Source organism: Anabrus simplex, chromosome 1 (assembly GCF_040414725.1).
Source record: "Anabrus simplex isolate iqAnaSimp1 chromosome 1, ASM4041472v1, whole genome shotgun sequence".
Taxonomy (NCBI): Eukaryota; Metazoa; Arthropoda; class Insecta; order Orthoptera; family Tettigoniidae; genus Anabrus; species Anabrus simplex.
In genome coordinates this window covers 1,652,685,823-1,652,704,995 of record NC_090265.1, presented here as the reverse complement: position 1 = coordinate 1,652,704,995, position 19,173 = coordinate 1,652,685,823, and positions in this window count along the sequence as shown.

Below are 19,173 nucleotides of genomic sequence, written 5' to 3'. Positions count from 1 at the left end.
TTATTTATTTATATCGTGTCAGAAGCATACATAAGTTTAAAATTAAAGATAAGGAAAAACATAAAACATAATATAAATACTCGAATGGCGAAGAGCCACATTAAACTATGTGAGCCCAAAACCTTGCAACACCAAGTGCATTTGGCTTTGCTTTAACCAGGTCTTCTGTTGTGCAGCTGAATGGGCATGAACTGCATTGCAGCAAATGGGCTGTGGTCTGCTCTTCTCCACATACACACAAGGTACTGTCCACTTCGAAACCCCATTTCTTCTGGTTTACCCTGCACCGCGTAACACCAGAGCGCAGTCTGTTCAGTGCTCTCCAATTCACCCAATCTGTGACATGGCCAGGAGGGAGTTCCTCTTTTCGGATCATCCATTGACTGATCCTCGTATGTTGACTTCTGACGCGCCATTCTTGAATTCTTGCTTGCTGCACTGTTCCTGCAAGTGTTTCGGTTACTCTCAAGAAGCTTTTCCTAGACTTAAGCCGCTGGCGTGGTGGCTCATATCCAAACAAAGTTTGGGCTTCCGATGTCAACACCTTTCTCTTTTCTTTCTTGGCTGTCACTTCACGGCGAATATCGGGGGGGTGCTATCCCTGCAAGGCAATACACTTTTTTCAAAGGTGTAGGTCTCAAACATCCAGTAATAATGCGGCAGGTTTCGTTGAGTCCCCGGGCCATTAGAATTAACAAATGAAGGTTAAATTGCCCGATCCGGCCGGAAATCGAACCCGGGGCTCTCTGAACCGAAGGCCAGTACGCTAACCATTCAGCCAACGAGTCAGACTGTTTTGTAGGTGAATAAATTATTTCGTCCGGAACATCAATAGGAAGTGAAAGAATCCCTTTGAACGCGCTCTTTAACAACTAATCTGCGTCCTTAAAGAATCCTTTTGGCAACTGCTCGAGAGGGGCATTCTCTAATGGATGCATAAGATTTGGCCATATGTGGTTATTTAGTATCGTTAATTTTTATCGGCTTTCAGAAGTAGAGTGGCGATTAATTTCTCCAGTTTATCTTTTAGGTTATTAGTAACTTTAATATCATCGCTGGAAAGGTAAAAGGTTGTATTCCACAAAGCTCTTCCTATCAATTATTCTCCTTAAGACTGGTCACGCCTCCCAGCCACATATGGACATGCAGTCCATCAGAACAATGTCCGTTGTGTTCGTTTTCCTATGTCGACGAGTAAACGAAAATGAACCTTACATACATTGTACACTAGGAGTGCGTAAATACGTAATGCAAACGTACATTCCTACAGTACGGTACTGTAAGGTTCATTTTCCTTTACACATGGGCATATGGAAATGAACACAATAAAATTTGTTCTGATGGACTGCATATCCATACGTGGCTGGGAGGCGTGACCAGTCTTAAGGAGAATAATTGATAGGAAGAGCTTTGTGGAATACAACCTTTTACTTTTCCGGCGACGATATGATTTACCACGATTTTCGTAGAAAAATCTACTCACAAATACTTAATTGTTTCCCCATTGCCAATGCTTGTGATAGTTTCTTTTCTCTGATATACATAGATTTACTTCTTTAAGATTTCTTTTATCTACTATAATGCCGGAACACTTGGATTCGTTGACTTCCAACCCAATGCTTTCAAGCATTTTAATGGCCTTGAGTCCTATTTCCTCAACAGATTCTTGATCAGCAATTAGCAAAATTCAAAAACACACAAAATCATCACACGCTTTTATAGTCTCATTTACGCGATCATGATTTTCTCTTAATTTAAGTACAGCTTTTTATTTAATAAAACATCGAAGATCATCTGTACGCCTCTATAAGCAATAAATCAATGTGGAGTGGTGACTAAATTGAACTTCCATAAAATTACAACAATGTCCCGTGAAATACAGTGTGAAGAAAAGTAGGCTACAATTTCAATGATTATGCGTTAACACTTAAGATCCATGAGAGTAATGTAGTGGCAAATCACCTAACTGGTTGAGTGTGAATATTTACACATTTAACTTTATTTGAATTTCACAGCGTGGTGATAATCAACACCATCGCTTTTATAAGTGCTCCTCCATAGATCTTAATAGACATCAGCTCCTACCGTATATTCCTTCTGCGTATTTATTAAATCGTACAGCACACTTCGCATTTCAAAATCCTGTGTTAAATGCAAGTTTAAACACTCAACACTTCTTTAAATATTATATTAATTTCTGTGATTTAACTTTAGTTTCAAGTGGTTATTATTACTCCTACCACCAATCTACATTAAATTATAGAAATGCATAGATGATCCCTTCATTACGTAGTGAAACATTATCTGGAAAAGCCTAGCTCCTTTTCTTAAAATAGTAATCATCACCATCATTATCATTTTATATCAACATTATTAGAAACAACATTGCATTGAATTACGTTTGATCATGGAAGACCGCACTAACACACAGATATTACAAACTACCGTCAAGTTCTACCATCACCAGGGTAGAAGAAATATAAAAAAAGTACTATATTAGAATAATATCTACCGGGCGAGTTGACCGTACGGTTAGGGGCGCGCAGCTGTCAACTTGCATCCGATAGATAGTGGGTTTGAACCCCACTGTCGGCAGCCCTGAAAATGGTTTTCTGTGGTTTTCCATTTTCACACCAGGTGAGGCAAATGCAAGGGCTACACCATAATTAAGGCCACTGCCGCTTCCTTCCCATTCCTAAGCCTTTCCTATCCCATCGTCGCCATAAAACCTATCTGTGTCGGTGCGACGTAAAGCAAATTGCAAAAGAAGAATAAGAAATAGAGGAAGAAGAAGAAGAATAATAAAATCTACTAGAATCATACTTGCTAACTAGCCATGCCCCAAGTCTCTGACGGAGTCCAGGAGATTTGGATCCGTTGAGGATTCTAGCCCTCCGACCGTGTAGGTCTTGGGTGCTATCTCTTAATTGATTAAAGGAGACTGCATTGATGTATGGTAGGGGGACCTGGAATCAACGAAATCAGTACTGGTCAGAATGTGACCTGCGCCCTTTTTTAGGGGCGACTAATCTAAGACAACCTTGGGTCGCTTATAGCGGAGACCAAGGGTATCATAGTTGCCCAGCGTCGAGATGAGGGGGTTGGGGTTAGTAGTAAGGCCAGAAAAGAATTTCCGGGATGTCTTCTTTATTCTGGTTCTGATCTCACCAATCCTAAGGGATTGGTGGATATCCCGATTTCGTTGAAACCATTGAGCACCAGAGATGAGACGCAGCGCACGATTTTGGAGGCGCTGCACCTTATCCAGGTGAGTTTTGGCTGCCATTCCCCCGACCGGTCTGGCATACTCTAGAATGGGTCGAATGTGTGTCTTGTATAGCGTGAGCCTGTTTTCTAGATTTAGGCCTTGATCGGCTTTCATAAGTGGGATAATTTCAGATAAGCGTCTGCTCGCTTGGGCCGAAATCGAATTGATATGATCTTTGAACGTGAGTCCTCTGTCTAGGATAACACCTAGGTATTTAGTTGCATTTCTCCACCGAATCACTTCGCCGAAAAAGACCAGTGGGAGAGGGTTTATCCTAGTACGTTTAGAAAAGAAAGTAGCATTGCTTTTGTTGACATTGATTTTGATTCTCCACTTCCGAAACCATGGTTCGAGGGTGGAGAGGGCATCTTGGATGTAATATTGTGCTCTAGGTGGTTGCCAAGAGACAGAGGATATTGCCGTATCATCAGCATACATGTAGACCTTCGCGTGCGTTGGCTTAGGTATGTCAGCCATGTACAAATTAAATAAAATTGGTGAAAGAACTCCACCCTGGGGGACACCCGCCAGTATGGGGCGAGGGCTGGACAGGGTTTTGTTCACTTGTACCTGGAATTTCCTATCTGCAAGGTAGCTTTTGATGATTTGAATCATAAATGGGGGGATGCCGAAGGAGTTGAGCTTGAATATGAGGCCTTCATGCCATACCTTGTCAAACGCACGCGATATGTCTAGAAAACAGACTCCCGTGTGCCTTCTGTCATTGTAGTTTTTGGTGATTTCCTCTGTAAGTCTCATGAGTTGATGAACCGTAGAGTGTTTACTTCGGAAACCGAATTGTTCTTGGTTAATTAGTTGATTGTTCTCAATGATGGTGTTTAGCCTGGAAAGAAGGAGTGTTTCAAATAATTTTGAAAGAATAGATAGAAGAGAGATTGGCCTGTAATTTGGAGGGAAGGTGGAATCTGCAAGGGGTTTTGGTAACATGATGACCTTGGCTGTTTTCCATGGTGTAGGGAAGTGACCATATCTGAATATGGCGTTAAAGACTTTAGTGATGAATGTAAGGGCTTTTTTAGGGAGGCTTTTAAGAAAAGTAGCTGAAATGTTATCCAGACCTGGGGTTTTTCTGTTTTTGAGTCTGAGGATACTTGAGTAGAGTTATCGAGGGGTGATAAATTTAAAATTAGGGGGAAGGATGGTATCACCTAAGTCCCCGACTTCATCTTCAACTAGATCGATGAAGTCGTCATCAGAAGGGTCATCATTAGGGATACAGGTGGATTCAAGTGTGTCGGCAAGTGCGTTTGCTTTATCCAGAGATGTGTAGGCCAATCCTCGTAATCCATGAAGGGAGGGTATGCCAGTCCGTTTTCTAGTGAATTTTCTAGCCATTCTGTGAAGGGAGTTATCAGCCACGTTCAACTCAGCTAGTCTGGATTTCCATGCGTTAATTTTGTGGCGTTTAATGAGGATGAGAAGGTTTCTTCTTTGTCTGTTCCACTTGAGTTTGAAATAGGGGTTGCGGGTGGTTTGCCAGTGTTTCCGGGTGCTGTTTTTGATTTTGATTTGATCCAGAATTTCAGTCGGCAGGGTGTCCTTTCTAGACTGAACCACTGCTGGTCCCACGGCGGAGGTCTCAGCAGCCGAGATGATGGTGTTGGTTATCTCGGACACTAGTGCGTCTATATCTTCGGCGCCTTTCACACTGGGATTGCCATTTATGTGGTTATTAATGTGTTCTCTAAAATGTGCCCAGTTGATTTTGCGGTTGTAGATGGGAATATGTAGAAGAGAGATGGAAGGGGAAAAAGAGAGAGTCATAAGTACAGGGAGATGATCGGATTCAAGGGCGTCTATAGTGTTGAGTACGATGTGTTGCCTGATTTTGTTGGAAATGGCAATGTCCAGTGTGTCGGGTCTCACATTGAAGTTATGAGAGTAATAGGTTGGTTTGTCTGGACCATGAGTTAGGAGGAGATTTCTATCGCAGTATCTGGAAAGGAGTTTGCCTCTATAGTTAGTGGTGCGGCTGTTCCATCTGGGTTTCTTGGCATTAAAATCACCTGCCAAGATAGATTGGGTACCGCCCTGAATGATTTTATCCAAGTCAGCTGAGCCGAACCTGGCTGAAGGGGAAATGTAACAGGCAGAAAGATTGAGAGGTCCTTTCTGGGTGTCGACTTGTATTGTGGTAGCTTCAAGGGAGGTAAGATCTGTAGGGGTGGGAATTCTATGGTGTGAGATGGAGTTCCGGATGAGTACAGCAGTGCCGCCTTTTTCAGGAGTAGGTCGATCGTTGCGGTAGGTTATGTAGTTGGGAATGTGGAAGGAGATGTGTGGTTTGAGCCAGGTTTCTCCTAGGAGTACTATGTCGACATGAAGTTGTTTTAAGATTACACATAATTCTGTATGTTGGCGCTTGACACTTTCGACATTCCAGTAAAGGACTCTCAATTGCCTGGGAAGAGTTATTCTGTTTAGATTATTAGGCATTATTGAACCAGAGGAAGACTGCTTCAAGTAATACTTGTTTCTTATCATTAATAGTGGGGGCGGAGATTAGTTTTTGGAGGGTGGCTTTGATTAGGGAGATAATTTCCTTTAGTGCAGGATCGGTGAGTAATTTGAAGAGTTCAAGGAACTCAGAAGAAGAGAGAGAAGGGTTGGATGACGGTACTTCCCTTGATGGTAAGGGGGCCGTAGGGGTCTGTGGAAGAGCGGGAATGTCGGAAGGAGACTGAGTTTTGGGGGTAGGTTGCAGGGGAGGTTCTGTACCAGTAGTGGCGTTAGCGAAACTGATGTTTTGTCAGAGACGAGAGGGAGGAGGACCAGCAGGCTTTTTCTTGGTAGAGGGGAGTCTAGAGTTCTGAGCTTCAATGAGACGCAGGTAGGTACTGCACCCTCGGTAGTTGGCTGTATGTTCCTGGCCCAGTTAGCACAGCAGGGTTTGGCTTGTCAGTCCCCTCTTCTCGGACAGTCCTTAGTGGCGTGGAGTTGACCGCAGATAACACACTTGGAGTGACAGTGGCATCCACCAGAGACATGTCCAAAGCCTTGGCAGCGGTAACATTGCACAGGACCAACAGGGCTCCTGTAGTGCTTAATCTTAATGTCGGTGCGGAGAAGATGATCTAATTTGTAGATATTATTCTCATCTGTGGTGTCCCCTGTGTAGGTAACGAGGAAGAGGGGAAGTTTTCTCTTGGTTCTTAGCGCTGTGAGTTGTGCTACGGATGCAATGTTAAATCCAAGTTCAGTGAGAGCTTCCTTGATATCTTGAAGATCCTGGGTGATGTGGAGGCCACGGATGACTGCCTTCCTATAACGTCGATCATAGAGAGGGCGGGTGTGGAATTCGCCCTTATGATAAAGAATGGCCATTTTCAGGGTCTCGAAGTCTTCAGGGGTTTTGGTTTGAACCCTCACACCATCATGGAGAATCTTGAGTGAATAGTCGATTTGATTTTCAATGAGAATGGAAGTGAAGGCATGAATGTCCTTGACGTTCTTGACGTAAACAGGAGGAATTTTGACTTTCTTCTGCGTGGTAACTTGATTGGTGCCTGTATTGACAGAGGCGTTGCCAGAATGGTTGGAAGTGCTGGGGTTGGGAGATGTCTGAGTAGGGGGGACGGATGAGGATGATTCGAGATTGGGGGTGAGATTCCTGGATGCGGATGCTTTAGGAGCAGGCGAGGTGGCAGGAGGCATAGCAGAACTGTTGAAGACATCATATTTATTTGAGGTCACGATAGGTCGGGGCTCAACGGTGAGGTATTTCAACCGTTTCTTTTGTGACCTTCCTGTCGGCGAAGAGAAGGGTAGTCCACAATCATTACTATCATGAAGAGTAGTAGTAAGTCCTTCTTGCTGGTTGAGTACAGTGGTGGGCTTCTCTGAGGGTAAGCCATCTTCATTGGTATCCCTGTCTGGAGAGTAGCATTCTCTTTGATTGAGAGAGAGAGTGCGCCCTTCATCTTGGTTGAGGGGATGAGACGACAGATGATCATGAGGCGATGGTGGCGGAGTTGAAGATCCAGAGTCAGTTGAGGAGCATGGTGAAGGGGACCTCGTCCTTGGTGGGGAGTTACCCCGCGTAGTGCCTACCGAGGATGCAGTCATATTTCTGGGAGAAAGTTCGGGATCATCATCATTAAGGCGGTGCCTTGCTGGTGTAATTTTACCTAGCGTAATAGGGGGGTTATACTCTTTGTGCCAGGGTTGATTCTTCCCCTTCACAGAATTGGCTTTCGCAGGCCTAATATGGCGAATGGTGGAGGAACGGTTCATTTTGGAGGGGTGTTTCCCTACCTTAGTCATAATAAAAACATCTGAAGAAGTATGGAGGTTGCAGTTGGATCCCCTGCCGAGGCAGGGGAGGGGTCACTGGGCCTGGGGAGGCAGTCAGCAAAATATGAGGGAAGACATCAATGCAGTTAAATTTGTTCTGTAAAAATGGTGAGCTGGGGGGTGGGAGGATGTCAAACACCAGAGGTGGACAGCGAAAGCCGTATGCCTGTTACCAGAGTAGTCGTGACAGGGACAGTTTTTTATACGTGGTTGGGGCCACAGACAAGTCACGAGCTCTAGGCAACAGGTAACGGAGTTACGATGGCCGATAAGCGGCAGAGAAAAATAATTTAAGGGAAACCTATGCCCGTAGCAGGACGCTAAGTAAGCTCCCTATCTACCAGTCCTGCTGCGGGGCGGCAGGCGTTCACGAGCAACAATGCCACCCAGACCACTAAGACGCCAAGGAGCCGACAAATTTGTGCTCTTTTGGAAATTCGCTCCTGGCTAATAGCAGTGGTCGGATGGGGCCAACAGTGCTCGCGAACGAACGATGAGTCGATGAGGTGCGAGCCCAGGGGGCTCCAGGCGGCAGAGGGTTATGCAACCCGCAGCACAAGTAGAAGTGACTCAGCAGGTCACAGAAGATGGATCTCGGTGAAGAATTGCAGTAGCGGGGAATGCAGCCCGCAGAACAGTGGGGGGTAGGCTACCCGCCCAACTACCAGTTGGAATACCTCCTCAGCAGTTATGAGTCCCGGGCTGGTAATTCAGGTCGAAGTCGGCAGTGGCTGGCCGGGAACGGCTTGGAGGTCAAGGCAGGTGCCGTAGACGACGATGGAGACCACGTACGATGGGCTAACACCGGTTAGCGGAAGCGAGGGCACGGCAAATCGGCGGAGAAGGCTCGGAGATGTGTATAGTCCGAAGGTTACCAGTTCAATGATGAATGGCTGGCTGATGGCTGTTGGCTGAGCTAACTAGAAGGATCACCCTACAGTCTAAAGTATTGAAACATTAATTTTGCATTTACGTATATTGGCAGGTGACGAGCCTGGATCTGATGTACAACGTGCTGAAGTTTCCGGTAGATTCATCCTTGGCGAAGGGATAGTGCTATGCATTTATAAGCTCATGATGTAGGCGTTGAAAAAATGAAAATCCACAGCATGTTTCCAGTCGTTCGACCGGGTTAGGAATAGAATGAATGAAGTCCCCATCTAGCGTCAAGGATAGGAATTTTTCCGGTTGCCGAAGCTTGTCGCACGTCTGTGGGCAATGATTAATGAATGGCAAATGAAATAATATTGGGGTGTTGCTGGAATGAAATATGACAGGGAAAACCGGAGTAGCCGGAAAAAACCTGTCCCGCCTCCGCTTTGTCCAACACAAATCTCACATGAAGTGACGAGGATTTGAACCACCACGGAACCCAGTGGTAAGAGGCCGGCGCGCTGCCCCCTGATCCACGGGGGCTCATGTAGGCGTTGAAACAGCTGAAATTCCTCTTCATTGCGGTGATGTACGAACTTTGCTGCATTATAATATTCGTTGGCACAGCTGACAATGAGGTCTATTTATTTCCACCTTGCGTGTTGAATTCCTCGTGTACCGGATTCTAACAGAATCAGTTACAATCGGCACACAGCTAGTCGTATATTCATGGCGAAACTAGGCTCGACACTTAACTTTCAGCGCAATGTTGAATAAGCCATACGGCTCGTAGATAATAATCCGTTTGTCGCCACAGTACGAAGTTCTAGTTGAGAATTTATAGTCAAGCTCTGATAAAATTCTAGCCAGGCTGAGTGGCTCAGACGGTTGAAGCGCTGTCTTTCTGACTCCTACTTAGCAGGTTCGATCCTCGCTCAGTACGGTGGTATATGAAGGTGCTCAAATACGTCAGTCTCGTCTCAGAAGATTTACTGCTACGTAAAAGAATTCCTGCGGGACAAAATTCCGGCATCTTGGCGTTCTCGAAAACCGTCAAAAGTAGTTAGTGGGACGTAAAAACAGTAACATTTTTTATTTATAAAATTGTAAGTGTTCGATTCTATTTAGCCAGCAGAGCACAGCAAATTGCAGAAAGCCACAGCAAATAGCCAAGAGAGCAAATAGATCCCACATATCAGCTTACAGTATATCAACTCATATATGACGAAGGTGCGCCTGTATTTCGTTTACTATTGGTCACTCAGAATTATTAGTAATTAATCATTGGCTCGTGCCTGTTCGTCAAGAATGTTCCAAATTTCACCTGAGCGGACGGTCGTAACCTTGAGATTTTCCAACTAGCCGCACGTGTCACCTGCCCTGAGGAACATTTGAGCACTGTACTGAAAGAAACTGGTTTCTGGCTTTGCAGAGTAGGTTTCCATTCCCTTACTTGTAATAGAGAATAAATAAAATTATACAAATGACCAAATGCTTTAACTAGCGATATCTTACATTTTATCCCTGTAATTAAAAATGTCCATTAATATGACGGGTACAATATCTTACGCTTACGTTATTCGTGGTAAACGGCGTTCTACAGAATACTTTTCTCGGAAATAACTGAGAACTGAGAATTGATACCAATGGATTAATTATTAAACGTCCATAATCCTAAGTACTTTAGTAACAAATGGAATTAAAGCACTTTCCAAACTAAAAAGTGTTTCTCTGAATAAGAGTAAAGGAAGTGCTGGATTTAAAATGTAAAATCTCATTTCAGTGTCATCTCAAATAATCTGTCGCTATTAAATATGAATTTATATTGGAGTATTTATCAACTAGACTGGCTGACACTTTTCAGGAATTCTATGTTCAAAATTGAGGATAACGAAGAGACGTATTAATGAATTGCCCTGTCACATTCAGTCGTATAAATCACATTTTTTGTGTAGAGGACTGGAGTGGTATAGGGTGAATGCCAGTAAGCTCTGTAGCTTTACATTATATGGTAATTATTGCAACATATCCCCCGATATATATTCTATATTGAGAATATGTTTACCTTTTTTCCTTTAGAAATCTAGTATTTTTCTTAAACCTAAATACTGATTTACAATTTATTAATTTTTTTAATAAAATCTTTTAACGAAAAGTAAATAATCCTGTGCGTTTCGAATGAAATACCAGTCCCTTCAAGAAGGGCTAATAACAAACAGCGATAATGGTGTATTAATCTGTATAAGGAGTTATAACTCGGGATGGAAAATATATTAAAATTAAAGTTCTGTATTCCATGAACTCCAAAGTGTAAGAATATTAATACGATTGCAACGACGACAAAACAGAAACTACACCCGGCCAGTTTCTTTGAGACGAAGTTCGATAAATATCGGAGTGGTTGTTCATGGCGTAACATTTTCCACTAGTGTAAATTTAGAAATTCTGGTAAAATCTAAGATAGGTGTATAGCCAGAAACCAGTTTCTTTCAGTACTGTACTCATATGTTCCCCAGGGCAGGTGACAGGTGCGACTTTCGCGGGTAACGGGATTATCAATAAGGCAACCAAAATGCATATTCTTCAGTTATTAATTTTAACTTCTTTCTTAGTTTACACCTATCTTAGATTTTATCGGAATTTCTAAATTTACACTAGTGGAAAGTGTCACGCCATGAACAACCACTCCGATATTTATCTAACTTTGTGGAGATGTTCACCATATAACAAGTATTAAATGATTAAACTTTCAGTCCATCACAGTCATCGTCAGTATGAGGTATAACCCCCATGGACACGAATACACTTTGGTATTCGGTGTGGCATGGAAGCGAACAGCTCCAGAATGTAATCTTGAGGGATTTCTTGTCTTGCTTGAAACACCAGCTGTGTCAGTTCATGAGGACTGCTGGCTGGAAACTGGTATGACTATACGTCTTCCCATAACATCCCAGACATGCTCTATGGCTGACAAGTCAGGGAAACAGACAGGTTAGTCAAGGATCCGTAAATTCCCAAAGGCGTTTCTGGTGTGATCTGCAGTGGGGCTCTTGCATTATCCTGCTAGAATATGCCATTTGGTACCCTCGTCGTGAAGGGTATGGCGACAGGGTGTACGATTCTTGTAGCAAGCCGGAGAGCGAGCAGTTCCCCTTCAACACGTACCAAATTCGTCCTGTTGTCATATCCCATTGCTCCCAACACCATGATTCGAGGAGTTGGAGAAGTATGCGCCTCGATAATATCTTCTTCCTGCGATCTTTCACCAGGTCAACAGAAGCAATACTCATTGCTGAACACCAATGAATGCCACTCGATGTCCCAGTTCACTCTGGCTCTACACCATGCAAGACTCCGTTGTCTGTGGTTTAGTGACAGTAGCAAACAACGCATGGCAACTTGAGATCTCAACCCAGCTTCCAGTAATCTGTTCCCGAAGGTTCGTGTTGACACTCCGCCTGTAACCTCTGCTCCGACTTCAGCTGTTGTCATCCGTCTGTTGGTCAGAGCCAACCGACGAATCCTACGATCATGTCGTCGTGCAGTCCTTCTTGAAGGACCCGTACCTGCTTTTCGTGCCACACTGTTGTCCTGAGTCCATCTTCTAACTACTCGTTCTGCAATCATTGCACTACAGCCAAATGTCTGTGAATTATTTCGGTATGGTGTTACCATATCCCTCATGCCAATAATTGGACACATCTTAAAGTTCGAAAGATGGCATTAAGCTGACAGTGTACGTCCTCTAGGTATTCTGTGTTACGATCTCTACTAGAAAAGAGACAGTTACGTTAGGCAAACCCAACAAGCATCACGTATACACACCAGCCGCCATCTGTTGGAATGGAGTTTTCCTGTATTAATAATTAGGCCGTACGAGGATGGAATTTTAATCATCATATCTCACAGGTATGGAAATACTGGGGTATACGTTTGGTGGCTTTCGGTTAAGGTGTTCGTGGTGTAACATTTTCCATTTCAACTAGTGTATTTTCTAGCAAATGTACGGCCCGTCGCTGAAAGTTTTTGAATAACTCACAACAATAGGACTAGAAGAAGAAGTAAGTAGACAGAGTATCAGTGCTACACTCTTACCACAAAAATGTAAAATCGTGAATATCTCTCTTATGATAGCTCTCTCAGTTAAAGAGTATAAGACATAAAATCTTGAATTTTCCATCTTGTGTAAACATTGAATTTTTCATCGTTGTGTTATGAACAATTTTAGGTGAAACTAATGTTCCCAGAGATTTGTTTGTGAAAAATGTGAGACTGAGCAATGTTTGAGTGGTTTTTACACGTAACTATCAGCTTGCATTCAGGAGGTACTGGATTCTATCCCCAGTGTTGTCAGTCTCCAAGATGGGTTTTCCATGGTTTACTATTTTCAAACCAGGTCTTTCAGACCTTAGTTAAGGCCACAGCCGGTTCCTTCAACTCCTAGACCTTTCCTAACTCACCGTCGCCGTAAAACCCATTCTGTGTCGGTGCGACGTAAAGCAAATCGTAAAAATATATACATCTGCGTTAAAATCCTCGAAGAGGTATTTTGCTCAACTAGTGCTAAATATAGCTTTCACGTGATAAAATTTTCAGCTGAAGGGTTGTATAGATACCGAAACATTGCGGAACGAAAACAGACCTCAATATAACAGCCTGCTGCTTTGTGACTATAAAACAAAAAGCAATGGTTGTCATGTTGGTACCTAACCACTCTCCTTGAATTGATGTTCCACTCAATTGAGACTCCTGTAGACTTCTCTCCCCCTCAGGCGCTGGGTGATATTGTGCTAGGGAAGCGCCATCCGAACGCGCACTTGGTGCCGTTTATATAACTGTTGCATGACTAGTGTCATTTATTTGATTTACTATAATAATAATAATAATAATAATAATAATAATAATAATAATAATAATAATAATAATAATACATTGTCTTTATGTCCTCCTAACTACTTTTACGGTTTTCAGGGAAGCGCGATGTGCCGGAAATTTTCCCACGGGAGTTAACATATTTCAGCACCTTCTAATATCACTGTTCTGAGCCAGGATGCAACTTTTCAACTTGGGCTCAGAAAACCGGCTCCTTAATCGACTGAGCCACTCAGCCCAGCTGTTTGATTTTTTCTGGTGTCTTCTCCAAGCTGAGCACTAATTGCAGCAGGCGCTAACGTATTATTTATAACAATCGTGTGTTACTAATTCCATGCAAAATTTGAATCTTGAAGCAAAAGGTTATCATAGAAACTTTTGTCTCCACTCCTATAAAATAACTATCGCTAAAATGTTGAACACACACAGAAATTATGCAGATCAATATGACGATGAAAGAATAACCGAGATATCTTTAAGCTTTCCAGAGATTTGCGTTCATGTATATGATCGTAGTACGTCCGATGCTCTCATGACGTCACCTGCGCCGCCATCTTGCGACACGTCTCGCTTGCGCAGTGCGGCCGCAATGATATAGGGCGAACATTGCGTTCCATTCAATTGATTCCGTGAATTACGTACACATTTCTTACATTCGGTAAATACGTTTTGTTTCACTAGAATCTGCAGTTAGACTTCGTTACGGATGGCATTTATGTACGACCCTGTAATATAGACAGCCTATGCAATTTCTTTTCGATGGAATTAATATTATCGGATACATTTGACATATTAATATATCACTTTGGGAGTGGCGACCCCATCGTACAAATAGCTTATATATGGTTCATTCATTACATCCCTGACCCGGTCAAAGACTGGAAAACAGGTTGTAGTTTTTCATTTTTCATTTTTTCACATTTGACATAATCGCCTTTGACCGACTTAATATTTCCACGCCACTTTATAGGCTACTAATGAAATATTATGCAGCCTAATGCACAACCCAGATATCCCTGTTCTTGAATACCTAGTTGCGAGAAATTCTCTTGACCAGTTTTCCCATAATATCTTAAACATACAAACAAACAAACAAACAAACAAACAAACAAACAAACAAACAGACAGACAGACAAACAAACAAACAAACAAACAAACAAACAAACAAATAAATACCTACATAAATAAACAAACAAACAAACAAACAAACAGATGGACAAGCATGTAAATGTTTAACTCAGCATACTTTAGGCATTTCCAATAAGGAAACGAAGTACGAGGGGAAAAATATACATTTATACAGATATTTCATTCACAACATTCTCTGCGTAGTTCACACATTGTATTTCACCCTTTTTTAATTCGTGAGAAGATTCGTATTCCTCTAATCCTGCTCATAAAGTGGTGTTCGTAACTGCTCCTTTTTCTTCACTATAACTGGATTTATTCTTATGAACACCAGAAAACTCCCATTATTTGAATGAGGATAATTTCCTAACAGAAAACCAGCTCTTATTAGTCCACGAACTATCAAGAATGAAGGCTATGAATATCAAGACAGACAGTAAGATGTAGTAAGGGCTAGCAGAAGGAAGATCAATCATTGTTATACTCATCATTCCTTTTGGACAGGGATTGAGCTGGGGATTCATCAACATGACATGTGGACTAATAAATCAAAATTTGTTCTGGAATTATTGCCACAAATATAGGCACGCATGAAGCTCGTAGAACAGTTTGCAAGGGAGTAATGCTCACATCAGACCAAAGGGACAATCATGATTCTCACTGTTCACTATGGCATACACGGTTGCTTGCTAACGAGTATGTACAGTACACTAATTAGAGAAGTGTAGACTCAGCTCTGAAAAGGCCTCTAGCAGCACCGTATATCATGTACGATACATCAGGCGTTTTGTTCCTTCCTAATTGCAGTAAATGTAAACTTCGATGACTTGTTGTACCAGTTTTCGCTTTATATTTGTATCCTTTTTGTTGTTTTCAATTGATACTTACAGGTATCAGCACAATGTAAATGTCAAAATTTGGTATAGTCTTGACGTATGATTTTTAACCCAAAGAAACCTAGAACCCCTGCGAAACATTTACCTCCAAAATACTGTTTTTGCAAGAACGTCTAATTTGGCTTCCTAGTATCAAACTAAACACAGCGTTCATGATCAAATATCCCTAAAAATATCCTGGCCAAATTTCTTGCCCTATATTGATTTTCGTGTGCAGATCAGTTATATTGTCTTCCCTAAAAAATTAAACAAAAATTGTTTACGATCGTCTAAATTTGGCTTTGGTTCTCAAGGGGATAAAAGACACAAATTATGAACAAAGCAATCAGTCAGATCAGTCAGTCATCACTGATCATTTAGCGCTGTCACCCGGGTGGCTGATCCCCTATCAACTGTTTACGTAGTATTTTCTTAAATGATTTAAAAGAACTCGGAAATTTATAAAATTTACCCACTCCTATAGAGTGATGAATTTAAAGTTCATTTTCCTTTACAATTTCGCATAGGAAAATGAACATAACTAATATTGTTGATGGACCAAGTGTGGCTGGGAGACGTTACGAAAAACTAGTTAGGCGGACGTAAAACCAATAACATTATTATTACTAGAGTGTAGTATTTTGGATACGTCAAGCAATAATCATCTGGAAGACGGTTATTGTTTCTAATAAACAATGTATCATTTTAATTTTCCGACTCATTGGCTGATTGGTCAGCGTTGATGTCTTCGATTCAGATGGTCCCTGGTTCGATTCCCGTCCGGGTCGGGCATTTTAATCCTCTCTGATTAATTCTTCTGGCCCAAGGACTGGGTTTTTGTGTTTGTCCCAACACTTTCCTCTTCATATTTAGACGATACACTACACTATCGATTACATCCCTCCATATAGGGTTGCATCAGGAAGGGCAACCGGCCTTAAAACAGGGTCAAATCCTCATGTGCGGTTCAGTTCGCACCCGCGACCCCACAGGTGTGGTAAAGCGGTAGAAGAAGAATAATAAGAAGAAGAATGCACCATTTTAATTATTTTGCAATCTATAATAATATTATGAGGAGGTAAATTTCATGAGTGCTTCTGTCTCGGAGCTAATTTTCAAAACGATTCAATTGACTTAAATAATTATTTCATCATTAGAAATCTAACTTCATCAAAACTGTCATGCTATTTGATGCGGGAAATAGGTACTTTAAAAAGAAAGTAGGGTAAGTAGGAAATACTTCTTCGTATATGATTCAAATCAAATTTGCCACTTTTACGATGTTTGTGCAACAGATAAAGAAGTAATATGATGCTGATAATAACAGAAGAAGAAATTCAGTTATCTGCTTATAAATTTAACACTTTATTAAAATAACCTCAGTCCACAAATACAAATGGAATATGAAATGCGTTCTACCTCAAACAAATACTTTCTGCTGTAAATTTCTTCACCTCAAAATATATGCACATTGTATTCATTTACCTACGTGGTTCTAGTGAACAAGTGATAAAACATATGATAACTGACGTGGGTTGGAATAAGTAAATAATTAAATAAATAAATATATAGAAGACACAATATGTGACCATAATGGAAACAGCACCCATATGGAAGACAGGCGGAAGAGAAAGGATTCAGAAAGTGGGGACATTCAAATATCAGGGAGAGTGGATAAACAACATGTCAGAAAGAGAGGCACTGTTATCGATAATCAACTTCTAGGAATATAAACTAACTATAAACACTTAGAACAAGAGGAAGATCTCGATCAATGCAAAACACAGACACTACCAGGCAATGGTCCGTCCGGAGGCTTTATATGCAGCTGGGTGTTTGAACCTGATAAAAACTGGATTGGTTAAGAAGCTGAAAGTGGTGGAAATAAAGGTTGTGAGGGAGGTACTGGGACCCCATTGAACAGAGGATGGATCATACAAGAATGAAGGAAACTAAGAATGTTATACTCAAGGTGGAAAGTTGTCATCCGGAAGAGCAGAACCGCATTCTTTGGACGTATCTGGAGAATGAATCCGGGAAGACTTACCAATCAGGTAATAAGGTTTTTGAGACCAGAAAATGTGCGGTGCGCTGGCATTAGAAGGTGAAGAAGGACCTAGAAGAAATTCTAGTACAGGGAACGGAATATAGCAACAGGGTTGCTTACTAGTCGAGGGTCAAGACCACCAAGAGTTTCCAAGAAAAAGTTAGATCCAGTTCCCAAGCACCGTGGAAAGAAGAAAGTAGGAGACTGCAGAGAGGAGGGATGAAGGAGCACAGGACGGGGATCAAATCCCAGAAACATGATCATGCAGACAATTGAAGAAAATAAAAACATGAAGATTTTAAAGAACAGCATGTCTACAGGAAGACCAAAAATTACAAAACTTAAGAACCAAACTGGAGAAATAGTCACAGATAGGCAAAACATTACTGAAGTTATTAGAGATTTCTACTATAAGCTGTATACATCAACCATTAATAAACCATCCAGTAATGAACAACTAGCCCAGAATTATACACATGAAGTAACACCGGAAGTAATCACTGCTGAGATTGAAAATGCTCTTAAACAACTAAGGAATAAAAAATCCCCTGGGGAGGATAAAATAACGAATGAAATGCTGAAATTAGGTGGAAGAGATCTGCTAGAAGCCGTGAGAATACTCATGAACAAGTGTATTAACTCTGGAAGAATACCAGAAAATTGGAAAAATGCTGAAGTGATACTTCTCTTCAAGAAAGGTGAAGGAAAATTTAGAGAACTATCGTCCTGTGAGTTTGTTATCACACCTTTACAAGCTCCTGACTAAAACTGTAACCAACCGCCTCACAAGAGAACTGGATTTTTATCAACCTGCCGAGCAAGCGGGATTTCGTAAAGGTTTCTCAACTGTTGAACACATCCAGACTATTCGTCTTCTTACCGGGCGAGTTGGCCGTGCGCGTAGAGGCGCGTGGCTGAGAGCTTGCATCCGGGAGATAGTAGGTACGAATCCCACTATCGGCAGCCCTGAAGATGGTTTTCCGTGGTTTCCCATTTTCACACCAGGCAAATGCTGGGGCTGTACCTTAATTAAGGCCACGGCCGCTTCCTTCCAACTCCTAGGCCTTTCCTATCCCATCGTCGCCATAAGACCTATCTGTGTCGGTGCGACGTAAAGCCCCTAGCAAAAAAAAAATATTCGTCTTCTTCTTGAGAAAACCACTGAGTACAACATCAAGATTCATCTGGCCTTCATTGATTATAAAAAAGCTTTTGACTCAGTGGAGATCTGGGCAATCATGAAGGCACTTCAAAATGCCATGATAAACTCAAGGTATATAAAGCTTCTGGAAAACATTTATGATCAAGCAACAATGGTAGTCAGAGTGGACGAAGACCTCATCACCAATAAAATCCCGGTTGGCAAAAGAGTTCGACAAGGTGACACAATCTCTCCAAAGCTGTTTACCCTTGCCTTGGAAGATGTATTCAAAACCCTTCATTGGGATAATAAAGGAATAAAAATCAACGGGTTATATTTGAACCACCTGCGTTTTGCCGATGACATTGTGCTCATAAGTGAAAATCTAGATGAGCTAGAAAGCATGATCCAAGAATTAAAAACTGCTTCTGCTAAGATTGGTTTGGAAATGAACATTAATAAAACGAAAATACTAAGCCCAGAGAGTCGACCACTTAAAATGGGAAACCAATATACACTGACTGACAGAGCAAATGCAACACCAAGAAGGAGTGGTTCGAAAGGGATGAAAGTTGGGGAAAAAACAGAGACGGCACGGACGAATAATTGATGTTTATTTCAAACCGATATGCAGGTTACACAATGCGCACGGCAT